Genomic DNA, 16,821 nt, shown 5'->3' with positions numbered 1-16,821 from the left:
TATTCTCTTCTCCCTCTCACATTGTCTCTGGAGGTGGGGAGCACTGAAAATGCCAGCTGGCATGATGAAAATTATCAAGCTCAGTTTTCACAAGTTAAGACTAAACCAAGCTATGGGCACATCAGGTATAATTCATTCAGGCTTCCTAGCTTCTTTCACAGATTTATTGAGGAAGCTACCACAGTCAGACATCCTCTTTCATTTCCTTCCTTCCATCTCTGCAGCGTGGACAGCAGCTCCCAAACTTCCATTTCTTGTGACTCCATGACACTATTTTCATTCTGGATGCCCTCCAGGTACGCAGTTTTTAAAAACACGAAGCTGCCACTCCTCAGGGTTATAAATCGGGGACAGGCTCTTAACACTCAAGAATTCAGCCTGAACTGCCTGAAATCAAATACACAACCACAACTTACAGGCAAAAATAAAAAAGAGATAACCTTGTCATCAAGCCAGAAGGGCCTGAGGTAAGAAAAAGCCCTCTGTTATAACCAGTGTCCTCTGTAATAAAACAAGATCGACAGCCAAATAGGTCTGGCCTCATTTCTGTGGCTCAGCTGACCCAATGGTCCAAGCCCAATAAAACAAGCCCCTCACCCCACCCCTTCTCTGACGGATTCTAGGAGAGCAAGGCAAGGCTCAAGTTGCACCTGGCCTGAGAGTCACACCTCTAATTGGAGCGCATTTCAAAGGAGGTGGAGAGGAGGACTCTGAAGGGAACCTGGCACTCACTGTCTGGGGCCATGGAGCCTGGCAGTTGAGGTAGCAAGTTGACATGAAATGAGCAGTTCCACCCTCCACTCTCTCAAGAGTCACCCTTCTGCTCCCACACAATTGATCAGCTCTTCACTTCAGCCTCTCCCCTACATAGACAGGCTTGCTTCCTGGGAGCCCCTTAGTGCTGCCTAGCTTCAGGACTGCTCCATTTGCATTTTCTATGCTGGAGAGACAGAGTTCAGCCCTTGTCAAAGGAAGCTCTCCATCACAAAGAGACCTTTAGCTTCCTACTAGTCACCTAAAGAAGGGACTTGAAAACAGCCCTGGTACTTCTGAAAACAAACAAGTGGATAAAATCTTATCCTGCTGAAGTTGTACAGGAAAATTAAATTGCTGCAATCATTCTGGCAAACGTATTAGCAACAAAAGGCCAGGATAAATGTCCAGGTCATCAAATGAGGACTCTGGCCTTCCCACAAAGCTGCACCCACTCCTCCCCCACACATACACACACACACACAACTGCTCCCTGGAAAACCCCTTTCCAGGTCTTGGCTGAGATGTCTTCCCTCCAGCTACCTTCCCTAATGTCCCAAGTCTTGGGAGGAGTGACTCAAACATCAGCCCTGAAGACCCCTGCCATTTTGGACTTGGTACCATTTTAAATATCTGCAATCCCTAGGTCTCGGCTTCCTTAAGATTTGTGAGCTCTGGACCCAGCGTGGTAGCCTAGCAGCTAAAATCCTCGCCTTGAACGTGCCATGATCCCATATGGGCACTGGTTCTAATCCCAGCTGCCCCGCTTCCCATCCAGCTCCCTGCTTGTGGCCTGGGAAAAATAGTGAAGGACAAATCAAAGTCTTGGGACTCTTTGCCCGCGTGGGAGACCCAGAAGAAGTTCCTGGCTCCTGGCTTCAGATGAGATCAACTCTGGCCATTGAGGCCACTTGGGGAGTGAATCAGTGGATGGAAGATCTTCCTCTCTGTCTCTCCTCCTATCTGTAGATCTGACTTTCCAATAAAAATAAATAAATCTTAAAAAAAAAAAAGATTTGTGTGCCCTACAGGTTCAAATTTTGTTGTCTGGAAATCCACTGTAACCTTATGACACTGTGCCAGATAGCCCCATCCACCAGTCCCTAGCAGTCCCTTTCCCTAATCCCCACCTACCACCACACCTACCTGTCTCCAGCAGCTCCAACAATCCTACCCACAATCCCTTGTGGCACACCCACAGCCCTATCCACCAATCCCTCACAGCCTGTGACGCCTGCCCACTGCTACAAAAAGGCACACTCTTTCTTGCTTGAGTGCATCCCTTTGTGTGCTGCCCCTTCCCTGGCCTAGGCCTTCTTCCCCAGTCCTCCTTCATCTTGCTTCCTGCTCCTTTGGGACCCCCTCCTGCCACCCTGGCAGGAGACGTCTCTCTCCGTCTCTTTCTGCCTCCACTCCTGTCCTATGACTTCCATCCTGCTGAAATAAAGCCTCCCGTGTGGCTCACAGCATCTGGTGTTTCAGTTTGTTGTGGCAAACTGAAAAGAGCTAAAACACCTAAGTCTCACATCCCCACCATTTCCATGGGCTTTCCATATAGCACAGAACCTGGCGAGACAAAAGCAAGGGCTGTGCCTGGCACCATCCTGCTCCCCACACACAGCTGGACCATTTCACAAGGGTTGAGAACCTCTGCAAGCTCATACCTATTGGCCTCCCACTCATCTTTCTGTTGGCGGTAAACAAGTGCTTACACATTCCTATGTTTCAAAATATTCTGTTCATCTCATAAATATTTTTAAATGTCAAATACTTTAACAAAAAATGAGAATCTTTTTAACTTTGAAAATGACAAACATTATGATAAACCACAGAAACAAAAGCTCTTTAGGCTCCTCGATAATTTTTAACAGTTTAAGAGGTCTCCAAACCAAAGCATTGGTACCAGCTACTCTTTGCGCAAGGCCTGGCACACACTCAGCAATCTTTAAATAATTTGTGAATGATGACTCCATCACTCAACCAATGATGGATGCATGGAATTGCTTTGCAGCAGGACACAGAGGTCTGCACTATGGTATATTATGAGGGAGAGTCACAAAGAAAAGGTTCCTGGTGGCCGGGGTATCAGACAGATCATGCTGTCCTGGTTAGGAAGACACAGATATTAGGAACCAACACATGAGAAAGCCAAGACCAAGGGGAGCCCCTCACCACCCACAGCTCTTCCCAGCCTGTCCTGGTTAGTGAAGACTACATTCCAGAGTGTTTTCAAACTCAGCCAGTCCGGACATGACATGAATGGTTGTCACTTCTTCTCCATCTTCGCCTTGTCATTTGTGATTAATTCTGTATCTTCTTTGTCTGGGTACCCCTTTCCTGTAGTCAGAGGTCCTGGTCCTTTCCCCCTAACCTGGGTAATACAGAAGCTTTTCCCTTTTCTTCTAGAACACTGCTCTCAGAAGGCAAACACACTCTGACTCAGAGACTGTTATATCTGTCCCTTCTACATGAGCTGCACTGACGGAGAGTGCTCCCCACTACCTTGTATGTGCTGCAAGTGTGCTCTCCAATGAAATGGTACTGAGACGACAGGCACTTTAAGAAGTGGGGACTTGTAGCGCTGATTAAGTCTTTTTTTATTTTAAAGTGCAGTTGATTGGTTGATTGATTTGAAAGGCACAGTAACAAAGGCAGGGAGATCTTCCACCCACTGATTTCTTTCCCCAGGACCTGCAACAGTTAGGGTGAACCAGGATGAAGCCAGAAGCTGAAACTTCATCTAGGTCTCCTCCATGAGCTCTCGGAGCATCACTGCTGCCTCCCCTGGCACTTTAGCAGGAAGCTTGCTCAGCAGCAGGCTTCCCAGCAACTCTTGCCACTGGAATGCCATCTGCTATAGACCCTCACCATAGCCAAGCAAATGCCAGTGCCAATGCCCTTAGACACAAAGAAATATGAGCTAAACTGCTTTTCTCTATAAAATACCCAACCTCAAGTAATTTGTTATGGGAACAGAAAATGGGCTAAGAGGAGATGGAACATAGCTGGTCATGTCTGTGTGATGATTTTATCAGAGCCAGAAGAGCCGTAATGAAGGAGCTCACTAAATGATGGACAGATGATTGCTTTGGTTTGCAAGTGGCAGCTTAGACAGTTAATAACTGATAGTCTTACTTTCCAGCTTTCTATCATGATTCAAATCTCATCGTGCTGCACCCACTTGTAATGCAGCTTCCATCACCTATGGAATCGGTTTAAAATTAAATTATGGTTAGAAGAATGGCTGGGAAGAAACCACAGAAACTCCACAATGTACCACTGTTCATACAAAGCACCACATAATTTGGGCCTTCCGCTCCTCCAGCCCACACCATCCGAGTTCCTGCCATTTCAAATTCTCAGCAGCTTCCTAATCGCACTCCAGAGGTCAGATCTCTGTTATCTTGGCCTTGTCTGCAGCCTGGTTCATCTTGCCTGTCAAGGATAGCATCCTACCGGAGGCTTCCCCAGCCCCCTACAGGCACCCCACTTGGCACCTCCCATCCCCATCACTGTGTGCCTTCAATGCAACTTCATCATCCAGAGCTTCTGGTTTTCTTTTTATTGCTCAGGGAAAAAAATCTTGAGCTGCTAGAGAGTGGGGATCACAGCCTTAAGCCATCTCTACCAAATGGACCCAGGGAAAGCTTGCCCCTGCTAGACAGATGACAAGGTCACCAAGCAACCATCTGCTCCTTACTGAGCTCAGCTTATTCAGACTCAAAGCTGGACCTCATCCATATTATTGCACAGGGGTCCTGAGGTCTCCTGCTCACACGGACCTGACCCTCTTCTGATGCCCACTCCCTTTTGTTATCTACACAGCTGACCTAAGTGCTTGGTAAGGAGCGGACTCTGTGAAATCACTGTAGCATTCTGTGAGATTCTGCTCCACATCATCACAACAGTCATGTACAACACTAACAGGCAGGAGACAAAATTGTGACAGTTACTGTTGGTTGTGTACAACCACTCCACGGCCATTAATTCCTTAAAATCCTCAAGATAACCCTACAAGTGCAGTGTAATATCCTCAGTACACAGAGGAGGGTAGTGAAAGTGTCCAGGTACCAAATACAAAGGACAACAGACAGCAGCAACGCCTAACAACCACTGACAGGCCCACCCTTCCATTGCCGTGCCTCTGTCACACCCCCCACTGGACAGAGCATGCAGAAAGTCTGGGGTAAGAAGGCAGTGAGCTCCTCAAAGAAATTCTGCTGATTTTAGCAAATCACAGACCAACCATCATCCTCCATGGAAAATCTCATACAAATAAGAGGCAGTTTCTCAGAGAAAGTACTTCATGTCTGCTGAATGGATGAATAAATGAATAAGAAAAAAGAAATCAACAACTATAAACATGCTTCAAAAGGCTAAGGAAAATGGTTAGAAAATAGATCAGCTTTAACGAGGACTGAGTAGTGGTAACTGCCTCTCGAAAGTAGAACAGGATAAGAGGAAAAGCCAAAACAAACAACTGCCAACTCTTCAGGCTCTCCAAAATCAAGAGAGAAAGGAATTCAGGCCATCAAATCAGAGACAATCAAATCTGTCCCATGAGCACTTGTGCTCCAGGAAAGGAGAAATGAACTCTTCCCACTGATTCATTAATTACCAGAAAAAGGATGGAAACCCTGAAAACTGACTGTTAGTGAAAGTTCAGGCTAAGCTGCATCAGGAATATGGCTCCTTAGGGAGAAGTCGGCCTTTGGAGTTTCCTCTACCTGCCTTATCATTCTCCTCTTTGCAGCAATGGGCCACTGACCTCATCAAACACTGATAGCATCGGCCCCCCTCTCCCTAGCTCCCTTTTATTGGCTATTCACTACAACACAAACACTGCTGTTGTCGGTGCTAGAAGGAATTCATAGGTCACCTAAGTGCAAGTTGTTTACTTGACACTCTAGTGACCACACACACAAAAACACACACAAACACACACACAGCCACAAAAGCAGCATGGGCAGGTAGCACCACACCACACCAGACTTCAACAGAATGGGGCCTGGCTCTTCTCACGGCATTCTACTCAATCTCACCCCTGTGAACCAACTGGCCACTTGCTGGCCTGGGTTTCCTGAGGGGAAAGGCCGTTCTGGCCATGCCCCAGGGCCTAAAGATGGCATTGCGAACCTCATCAGTGGTGTTTGCTGAGTGAATGATCATGATGAGACATATCTAGGCCTCTTGCTCAAACTACGCTATGTTTGTCCTTACACCCAGGACAATGGGTATAACGGGAGAATGGATGAGAGAGCTCATTCTCATCCAGCAGCCCAAGCGACCTTTTAACAACAGAAATTACAGCAGGTGACTCTGTGTCTCCACCCCTCCAATGACCCTAACCCTGCTTAAAATAAAGCTGAAGCCCTTGCCCTGAATGGCTCACTAGCACCCAGGTAACTCCACTCTCACCACAGTCAGCTCCTCAGACCTGCCTGGATCCACTGCACAGCCCATGTTCCAGCCTCAGGGCCTTCACTGTTAATTCTACCTAGACCACTCTTCCCAGAATTCATCACCTTTCTTCTTTCAATAATATCACCCACACAGAGTCTACCCCAGGCTAATGCTACCTAAGTCATCTACCCCTTTGTTGTACTTTATCTGCAGATCTTCTAAACAGTGTACTCATTACAATCTTCTGTTTACTAACTAGACCAGTGATGTTCAGTATGGCAGCCACTAGCTACGTGTAATCGATGAAAACTTGAAATACAGCTACACTGAAGGGGGGAATGCTATGAGTATAAAACTCACACCAGAGTTCAAAGACAGTGCAAAAAAAAAAAAAAAAAGTAAGAAGAATATAAAAGTATCTCATTAATACTTTTTAAAAATATTTCTAAATTTATTTTTATTTTTACTTGAAAGGCAGAGTTAGAGAGAAGGAAAGACAGAGAGACATCTTCCATCCACTGATTCACTCCCCAAATGGACACAAGAGCCTGATCTGGGCCATCCTGCCTGGAGCTTCTCATTGCACATGGGTACAGGGTCCCAAGACTTTCGGTCATCCTCCACTGCTTTCCCAGGCCATTAGCAGGGAACTGGATGGGAAGGGGAGCAGCAGGGACACAAACTGCCACTCAAATGATACCAGCACTACAGATGGAGACTTAACTTATTATGCCGTGGTGCCAGCCCCTATCATTTTTTTTCTATGAAATGCATATTGAAATAATATTGTCAATATACTGGGTTACATTAAACATATATTAAAGTCAATATCACACTCTATGTTCTATTTTTTTTTTTAATGCGGGTACCAGAAAATCTTCAATTATGTTTGTAGCTAACATGCTCAGTCTGTTAGCAGGATCCCATAAAGTAAGCTCCCTGAGGGCAGTTCCTTTGTCTGGTCTACTCACCAACACCAGAACCCCACCCAGCCAGGCACTCAATAGAGCCCTGATGACTGCCAGGTCCTCTGTGAGCCTCTCCAGCTTTCAAGGCCCATCTCAAGTCCCCACTCCTTCTGGAAGTCATCTGAGATCGCTCAACTTGGCACTTATCCCCCAGCACATGGCACAGAGGCCAATACATCTGAACACGCAGTAGGCCCATTAGTTAGCACCCACTGTTTGAGCATCTGCCACACACTGGGTGTTTTTGTTTCACCTTCCCTCATTTGTTAGCATAGCAAGAGGAGGGGGACTGTTAGATTCAAGTTTTAGAAGAATCTGAGATCCACAAAAGCAAAACAACATATACAGGCTCACAAAATTAGCGAATGGCAGATCCTTGATGTTAATCTGTGTCTTCTGGGCCCAGGTGCTGGCACCCAGCCCTCCACCCCATGCCTCTGTTGGCAGCCAGCAGCCAGTATCACAACCCAGTGCTGATCCTGTTGGCCTGTGCAATAGCACTCTGTTTGCTTGTTTGTGTTAATGAGCATCCTTGCCAACACTGGAAATTTGGGGGATTTTTAGCAGTTCAGATTCCCATTTTCATTCAACACTTGAACATTTGCTGTGTGCCAAGCACAAGACACATAATCCAAGAACAAGAAAGAGACAGGCCCAGGGCTCAGACAGTGAACCAGTCAACCAGGGAAACACACAGGAGGCCAAATGGGACGCACGCCACAAACAGAACAAAAGCAGACAAGGGGGTTAGGAAATGTCAGGGGGCTGAGGGGCCGTTTTCACTGGGGTATGGAAGCAGGCCCACACTGAGGAAGCAATGTTGAAATGAAAACTCTTTGGGAGACAAGGTAATCGAGGACCCAGGGGAAGAAACATCTCCAGCAAACACAACGTAAGTATGCCATGCAGTATGGGAGACAGTCAGCCACCCCCTTGTGCTATAGAACTGACCCTAGATTGTGGTTTCTAGTCCATACCTGCAGCTCTCAGCCTTCCTCACATCCTGGCATGGCCACTAACGACATGCACCTGCGCCTTGTCAAAGCAGCCAAGAAGTGGCTGTGCATTCCCCAAGCTCTCACCACCCTCCCCCTTCCCAGGGCTGCAGAGAGGTAACCGTGACATCTCGAAGAATAAGGGTTCCATGATGCCAACTGGGAATCACTCTCTGTGGCTTGCTTGCACAAGCAAAAGAGAAGCTTTGAGATCTTCAGTGCTGAGCCCCTAAACATGCAGGAGTAAATCTTTTCCAGGAGCCCTTCGACATCCTGCTGCCTCTGGCTCTGAGGTGCAAGCTCTGCTGCTGCTCACTCTGAGGTTCTGGTCTGGGTGGAGCTTCCTAATGTGTGACACAGCAGTGTCTTGGCACACACTGGGTTTGTGTTCGCTACTCTAGACATACATAATATAATACAATATTTAACACACTTAACTATCCACTTGAAAGGCAGAGAGAAAGAAAAGAGAGAAACTGAGTTACAACAAGAGATTTTTCCATTCAGTGGAAGATCCATTCCCAAGTGCCATAAAAGCAACGGCTGGGCCAGAACAAAGCCCAGAGCCAGGAACTCCATTAGGGTGGCCAAAGTAGTTGGCAAGAACCCAGGTGCTTGGACCATCACCCACTGCCTCCCTGGCACATTAGCAGGGTGCTAATTGGGAAGCACAGCGTAGCCAGATCTCAAACTGGAAACTCCAGTATAGGATGTGGCTAGTCCAGGCAGCGGCTTAACCCAGTGCCTCACTGCCGACCCCTGTTCTGTACATTAACTGATTCTACCTAAAACCAATCCTTGATGCGTCTTGAGGTCTGTCTTTGCCCAAATCACTTCTAACTCCAATCCTGTCTGCCCCATCAAGAAGGATGAACCTCACGTGTCCTTTACATTTGACATGTTGAACTGAACAATTAATCCTGCCAATGTTTTGGTAACAGCTCAATGTGCCTAACTATATTCCAAAGAAAGGATGCCAGGGGGCGTAATTCCTCAGTGTTATCAAGGGAAACAACTATTTTGAGGGAAAATGTCATCCATTCTTAACCTTAATATCACTGTAGTATAGGCAAAGTTGACTCAAACAACAAGAAAATTTTAATGAACAAATTAGATGTTTTTACATAACAACGAAATGCACAGTGTGATCCTGGAATAGATCCTGGGCCAGATAACAGACATTGCTAGGAAACTGGGGGAGAAAAATCTTGATAAAATCTGCATTTTGGCCAACAGTATCACATTAATGCTACCTCTCTGTTTTGTTTTTTATACAATGGTTATATAAAATAGTAGCAGTTGGGGAAGCTGGCTGAAAACTACATGAGAATAATATACTTGTAAATTTGAAAATGAGAAGTTTTAAAAAGTTTTTTTTAAAAGCCACTTAATTAAACCATCATAGATGGGTATCAGCTAAGGTCTACTGACAGTTTTCTTGCAACTTCCCTTCTATTTCATCATTCAGAAATAACTCATGAAAATAGTAACTTCAGGAAGGGAGTGAACCAAAACCCGGGCTTTAAAAGGTTTATCTCTTTTTTTCCCACTGTTAAGCTAGTCTCCACACTCAGAATCATTTTCTTAGAAGTTCCCTGGGGAACTATAAGACTTATTCAGTGGAATCTCACAAAGTGATTTACCCATGCCCCAGGCAGAATTTCCAAGCAGAATCACTATAGGCTTACATGCTGTTAATAAGACCTCAAAAATAAGAATCAGCAGGTGCACCCAGGTAAGGGACCATAAGGCCACTAAAACTACTGAAAGCAAGCAAGAAGACCAGGCATCCACGATGGGTTCCAAATCCTACACTTCAAAATGTTCTCAATTCTCATTTAGTGCCTGATTAATATTGTTGGGATCCTGAATCCACTCCTGCTCCAAACTTTTACGAGTGGAACTGACAATCACTCAAACGGTACCTGAATCTCAGTATTCCCTCACATAACAGAGTGAGATTTTACCACCTTGTCTGAATAATAAATCCATTTCACCAGTGTTTCTCAAATTATGGATCACAGAATCAATGTGATGGGTAACAATCACCCTTTCAAAACAAAACAGATGTAGTAGTTGAGAGTAAAATATTGGCATTCACTGAGCTGATAAACACCTTAGAAGTACACAGTTCTGAATACTCATCACCAGCCTCCCAGGGCATGAAAGTCCTTCACTTCAAATAATATACAAATCCCTTTTCACTAACTTAGAAGGGGGAAAAATGCCTTACATGAATGTTATGTTCACAATGATTGACAAGAAAATCTGAAATAAGTTCCAATGTGAGAAAAATTCTGTTGCAAAGCTAAATCAAACATTTTCCTACAAATTATGTTTCCTAATATATTAATTACAAATTCATGAAGTAAAAACATAACAGTGGACAAACTAAGCAGACACCACCTTAATCGAGCAATCAAAGTCAGCACTGGCTGCAATGACACACACTGACATCATGTACCCATGAGCCAATTGAAAGGGCATAAAATCACCTATGTAATAGTCTTGCCAGAACTGTACCACTTCAATTTAATCATGGTAAAACACCAAAGAAATCCAAATAGAGGAACGCTCAAACAACTGAGTGATACTCTTCAACAATTAAGACCGTGAAAAGGAAGGAAAGTGAGAAACTCCTGCAAAAGATAGTAAGGAGAGATGCCCAGTAAATGAAATTGGGATCCTGGACCAGCAAAGGGGCATTACTGAAAACCTAGTGAAAACTAAACGAAACTGACAGTGTTATAACACAGATGTGAATCTTGTTTTTTATCACTGTACTGTGGTTATAGAAGATAACAGGAAAGCACATTCGGCTAAGAAAATATGGAAATGCTATACTATGCTGACAACTTAACTGTCAGCCTCAAATTATTTCAAAATACAAGGCTGAAAAACCACCGTTTCTGAAGAAAGGGATAAGAAAATGTCCTGCCCCATGAACTCTATATCACTTAAACACAGTACAGTGCTGTCCCTCTGATTCTCTAGCCTGAGACAATAAACACACGGAGTGCTCATGTGTAATTTGCACATAACAAACTTGATGCATAACAAGAGGGCTATGGCACTCCTCTCTACACAGGCTCTTGGACCTCCCTGCTCTTCCTGACACCAAAAAGGAGGGTTATCAAGACTCCCAACGGAGAACAACGTGGACCCCTGAGTCCTTGAGAACATCCTCTCAAAGGGCAAGATGTTCATGGGAGGGGGCACACAAGAACGTGACAGGTGTTTTCTGAGGCACTGCTCGAGACAAACAGCTATGAACATGACTGACAATATAACTGGCTATCGTGTGGCTTATGTAAAGGAGAGAGGCAAAAAGCAAGCCCTAAAAACTCATTCTTAGGTGAACTCACACAGAAATTCAGACAATGGAGATGCCCCAAAGCCACAGACCCAGAGCGCCAGGATATTCCCTTCTCTGCACCAGTGGCCTTGAGCCAGGCCCATGTCCTCCTCTGATCCCCAGCGTCCTCATTCACGAACCAACGCTAACAGGATCCATCTCATGGAATTGCTGTAGAGAATTAAACTATGACAGCACAGCAATGAGTAGAATTCCTAGTGAGTGAATGAATGACGAGAAACAATGATCAATCATAAACGTTACTTATCAAAACCACCAAATTGGGCTAACACTAAGGCATTGTAGGCTAAGTCTTCACCTACAGCACCAACATCCTACATGGGCACAGGTCATGTTCATACTCAGTGGTTCTACCTCCAATCCAGCAACCTGCTTGTGGCCTGGGAAAACAGCAAGTCCTTAGGACACTGCACCTATGTGGGAACTTTGGAATAAGCTCCTGTTTCCTGGCTTTGGATCGGTTCAGCTCCAGCCATTGTAGCCATCTGGGGAGTGAGCCAGAAGATGGAAGATTTCTCTTTTCTCTTCTCTCTCTCACATTCTCTCTCTCACTTTCACTGTCCCTCCTTCTCTCTGTAACTCTGCCTTTTAAATAAATCAGCAAATGGAAGATCTCTTTCTGTTTCCCCCTGTCATTTTGCTATTCAAATAAACAAAATCAATCTAAAATAGATAAGTAATTTCTGACAAGTTATAGAGAGCTAGAGGAAAAGCAGAGAGACGGGGATCTTCCATCTGCTGGTTTACTCCCTCAGCGGCTGCAAGGGCCATGAGTGGGCCAGACTAAAGCCAGGTCTCTCACATGGAACTAGGGTGAGTGACCAGTTCAAACAAGGGCTCAGTGTCCTCACTGTGTGCTCTAAGTCAGGCTGTTTTGAGTCTCCAAGCCATGCTCCTCATCTGCACATATTCCTTTCCAAACAGCATCTGCAGAACTGTGCTGTGTAAATGATCAAGGAATCCTTGGAGATCTCTTTTCCCAGCCTCTGAAACCCCCTGAAGCAGGGGCAGGGAACATGTGCTTGCGTGCATACATATATACACAGCCACAGAAATCATTTGGCCTGGTCATGCCAAGGCCAACCTCAGGCAGGACTTGAAATCCAATAAATTCACAGCAGCCTAATTTCTGAGCTGTTAACTTTTAGGGCCTAATGATGTTAGAAATATTTAAATGGCCCTTGGCGAGACAAAAACAAACAAAAAAAAAGGTTTTGCTTCCTAGTCCACTCCTGGACATAGAAGCTCCATCCTGACCACAGATTCTACTATCAAGATTTATGCACTGTGTTTGTACCTGCTATGCCAACACACCAGCAGTCAGTGTCCTGAGGCCAAAAGTTTGTCACCTGTGAGCCTTGAGGCCATAAGCAATCACAGAAAGGGCCAGGCAGGGAACAGGTGCAGGCTCAGCCAGCACCAGGAGGTGAAAGATCTCAGAAGGCAAACAGCCCTCAGCTGGCAAGAGGAAGGGCCACAGTTGCCAAGGTAGGGAGGTGAGCCTGAGGCCTAGAAGCATCTTGACATGTTCCTCCTCACCCTCAATGAGAGAAGTCAGCCTGTCATTACAGATCCTGACGACATAGCAACAACTACTCTCCCTTCACTCTTACTGGCTCTCGCAATGCAAAGGTTAGGTGCACCTGCAAATATCTGCCCCAGCCAAAAACACCACTTGCGGGTTTTTTCTCTTTTTCTCTTTTGAACTTGGGAAGGCTAAGAACAGTCAGAAAACAAAGAATGAGGTGGATTTGTCTTTTGGGACAAGAAATCAACAGGTTGGGCCAGCACTTGGTAACTATTTTTTGGCAAAAACACCTGGTGCTTTTTTTTTGTCTAATACGGGATCACTAAACCATGAGAACAGAGATAGACATGTGGCACAGTGGTTATGTTGCTACTTGGGATGCCCACATCTCATTTCAGAGTTCAAGCCCCAGCTCCGGCTGTCACTCACTGTGGAATGGCTCAAGTATGTGGACCCCCTTCCACTCATACTGGAGACCAGGATGGAGTTCCAGGCTCCCAGCTTCAGCCTCATTCAGACCCGGCTGCTTCACACACTTGGCAAGTAACCAGAGGATGGAAGATCTTTCTCTTGTTTTCTCTGCCCTTAAAATCAATAGCCATACGTAAATAATGTTTTCAACAGGCCATCTTAGAAGACACAGGAGCACTAACAATTACAGTAGGAGCCACAGTGATCTTTGAGTCCTTACCAGATGCCAGACACTGTATGGCCCACACGCAGTATCACACTGAACAACAGGCCTTTTGCACTGCCCAGGGCCACTCATCAGAGGACACTGAAGTCACTTTAGTGGATCCAGAAAATAGTACATGTTTTTATGAAACAGAACAGAAAATAAAAGAGTGAAACGCAGGTAAATGACCATCTCATGTACCTAGTAGAGAGCTACAGAGCTACAATTTAAGATGTGTTTTCTTATGATCAATCTGACAGGGGGTGGGAGTTTGGGGGAGAATCCTAGCCTATACAAAATTGTACCACAGAATTCAAAACTCAAAATAAAAATATATTTTTTTAAAAAGTACAATGGAGAGTCTCCAAAATAGAACGAAGGAGGCAGAAGAATCCAGCTGATAAGTTCTTAGAAACAGTATTAGCAATCAGAGTTTGCAAACCTCTCATCTTGACAGCTACTGTCAGATGTCCCAACATGGACGTTTCCGAAGTTTTAAACATTAATACCATTTACACATCTTCCTCCTCATCAATTACACCTCATCACTCTGTCAGTGAAACTGCCTTCTGGAAGCTCACCCTTCCACCCTTGCCACAGAGATCCGCAACATCATCTCACTCCCCTCTGTCTCCCTGCATCCACCTCCTTCAGGTGGCCACTCCTAACACATGACCACCTGCCGGGCTGATGCTCAGAATGCCCCCAGTTTGCAAGCCCCTGTCCTCCTAGAAAACCTCCAGAGAGGTCATCCCAGTGTCAAATCCCTAGCTCCCTTTCCTTCCTGCCAATATGTCTTCTTTTAGACATTTATTTATTTTCATTGGAAAGGCAGATTTATAGAGGGAAGGAGAGACAGAGAAACATCTTCCATCCACTGGTTCACTCCCCAAATGGCAACAGAGCTGAACCCATCTGGAGTCAGGAGCCAGGAGCTTCTTCCAGGTCTTCCATGCAGGTACAGGGTCCCAAGGACTTGCATTCTTTAACCGTGCAAAAGATTTCCATGTCAATCCTGGAATCACCTGAGACCTAAACCCAGGTTTCCAACCACCTGCTAAACACCTGCAGAGGGCAGGAACTTCTCTTCCCACACTTCAGAATGAGGTCCAGCATGCATGTACCACTGGTGTTTTCACTTGAACTTGACGCTTATCACACCACACGTGACTCCACATAGTCAAAAGAAAACATACCCGTTTCAATGTCCCCCTTCCTGAAAGCCTACTGGTGAACCTACACTCTTCCCACCTACCTTGTGTTCTACCCTCCCATTACATAAACTCAAGCAAGGAACCTGCAGAGCCCCTTGCAAATGGTTTCTTAGTCATACCAGCAAGTAATCCCTCCCACAGCCGACTTCCAGAAGCCACTCATCAGACCACATTCACTTAGCCCCCCAGAGAGCCCCAAGCACTATGCTGCTCACTTGGTGGGATCATAAGAAATCCTTTAAGGGCCAGCACTGTGACACAGCAGGTTAACCTTCTACCTATGCTGTCAGCATCCTATATGAGCACCAGTTTCAGTTTCTGCTGCTCCATCTTTGATTCAGCTCCCTTCTAACATACATGGGAAAGCTACCGGGCTTTCTCCCTGCCGCCCACATGAGAGACCCTGTTGGAGCCCCAGGGTCCAGGCTTCTGCCTGGTCCTGGCCTAGTCCTGTGGCCATTTGGGAGTGAACCAGCAGATGAAGACCTCTCTGTCTCTCTTTCTCAGTACCTCTGCCTTACAAATAAAATAAATGTTTTTTTAAAAAGCAGTATTTCAAATATACTTTTAAGAGTTAATATAATTTTCTACTGTGCTCATATTATTCCAAAAAAGAAAAGGAACTTGTAAATCTACAATAAAAATCTTCTGAAAGTATCTAAATGGGTTTGAGGTGTTTCTCTCATATAAAAGAATATACTCAGCAACTGTCAGAGCTTGCAAAAAAGTTAAAGAGGGCCAGCTTTGTGGCCTAGCAGGTAAAGCAACACAGCTAAGACACCATCCTATACAGTGCCAGTCTGAACTCTTGCTGCTCCGTTTCTGATTCAGCAACCTAGTAACACGCCAGAGAAAGCAATGTGAAAGTGTTTGGGCCCTGCACCCACATGGAAAAACCCAGAGAAAACTCCAGACTCCTGGCTTCAGACTGCCCAGATCTTGCTGCCTGACCCTCTCGCAGTGTGTAACAACTGTGCCTAAATAAATAAAACTTTTTTTTACAACAACCAAAATAAAACAAGAACAAAAAGCCAAACTCCTTCCCTAAGCAGTCTTGGAAATAACTTGAAAATCACAAAAGCATTGATTTCTAAAAGCAATGGAAACCGGAGTGGTAATCCCGTATTTAAGTAAAAGGAACACAGACTCAGGTGAGTCTAATCAAGTGCTGGAAATGGAAATCACCGGATGCTTTGATCGTCTGATGCCCCAATCAGCTGGCAGAATCACCAAATAGTGACCTCCACGAGTTGATATGACTCATGTAGAAAGGCCAAGCAGTAAGTCACATGCCCCACAACTCAGCTGAGAAGTTAATAAAAACAATTGGCTGATTCCAACTACCAGGAGGGAGGCCCTATGCCACTGATGTTACTTCAATCTCAAGTTAAAACAACTTAAAAGATCTGCCAAGGCCAGTACTTTGGTCCTAAAGAGGCCATTGAAATGCAAGCACGGGTTATTTTTACAGGAACGAAATGGCATCATTTCTAATAGTTTACTTTGCAGAACTATAGAACCGGATTAAATTCTGAATGTTTGCAACACCAAGCTCTCTTTAAAAAGCAGCTTATTTCAAACAAGTGCAAGGGCATCCTTGGAAATGTTTTCCCTATTGATCAAAACTTTCACCTAAGTGTTTCCAACCACCCTTGAAGTCACAGACGGGAAGCTCACACACAAGGTTCACACGCAGGGACTCAGCAGATTAAATCTCCAAATCCAGCCAATAGTTCCAGAACTCTGAGTTGGCCTAAGCTCCAGCGGCCCCCTCACTCCTCCCACGTCCCGCACCACTCATTTCAAATCTTCGTCGGACGCTTTTTAAACAGGAGAACAAGCACACTCCGTTATTGAGGTAGGTTTTACAGAGCTCTTCCTTTGGCCTCGTGAACTCCCCACCCTCAG

At 45.2% G+C, this 16,821-nt stretch overlaps 1 protein-coding gene across 4 annotated transcripts in view; it reads right to left on the bottom strand.

Moving 5' to 3' along the window:
* KIF16B (kinesin family member 16B) overlaps positions 1–16,821 on the bottom strand; it is a 245,044-nt gene that overhangs the window by 227,738 nt on the left and 485 nt on the right. The window lies entirely within an intron of this gene.

This window comes from Ochotona princeps, chromosome 22 (genome assembly GCF_030435755.1).
Source record: "Ochotona princeps isolate mOchPri1 chromosome 22, mOchPri1.hap1, whole genome shotgun sequence".
NCBI lineage: Eukaryota > Metazoa > Chordata > Mammalia > Lagomorpha > Ochotonidae > Ochotona > Ochotona princeps.
The sequence above is the reverse complement of the archived record's forward strand: the minus strand, read 5'-3'. Positions and strand labels throughout refer to the sequence as shown.